The following is a 681-nucleotide window of genomic DNA, read 5'->3' as shown; positions in this document are numbered from 1 at the left end:
ACAAGGTAACACAATGTGGCATAGGCTGGTCCACAACTTGCTTTATAGATTAGGCTGTCCTCAAACTCACAATTTGAGATTCTCTTGCCTCACCCTGAATGCTGGGATTACAGTTATGTACCACCACACACAACTAAGACTATTTTTTTTAATTTTTAAAAACTAATATTTATTTTATTGTATGCATTTTGCCTGCATGTATGTATACGATACATGTGCAGTATCTGCAGATACCAGAAGAGGGTATTAGCACCACCTGGATCTGAAATTACAGAAGGTTGTGAGCCACTAACCTTGTTGGTGTTGGGAACTAAACCCAGGTCCTCAGCAAGAGTAGCAAGTGCTCTTAACCGCTGAGCCATCTCTCCATCCCCTGTTTCTGTAAATCTTACAAGAGCTGAAGGGGTGGACTTTTAAGATGTTCTTGTGTGTGTCTGACTGGAAGTATGTGCATGTGCTCACAGAGGCCAGAGGAGGACTTCAGACCCCTTGGAGCTAGAGTTACATGATGTTGTGAGCCACCAGACATGGGTGCTGGGGACCAAACTGCAGTCCTCTGGATTTACAGCACACTCTCTTAACTGCTGATCCTCTTTCCACACCAAAGGCATCTTCCTAGTTCAGGTTGGCCTTGAATGGTAGTCCTGCCTCAGTCTTCCAAGTGCTAGGATCACAGACAGG

The sequence above is a fragment of the Onychomys torridus genome, unplaced genomic scaffold (genome assembly GCF_903995425.1).
Source record: "Onychomys torridus unplaced genomic scaffold, mOncTor1.1, whole genome shotgun sequence".
NCBI classification, from domain to species: domain Eukaryota; kingdom Metazoa; phylum Chordata; class Mammalia; order Rodentia; family Cricetidae; genus Onychomys; species Onychomys torridus.
This window is presented reverse-complemented; position numbering follows the sequence as displayed.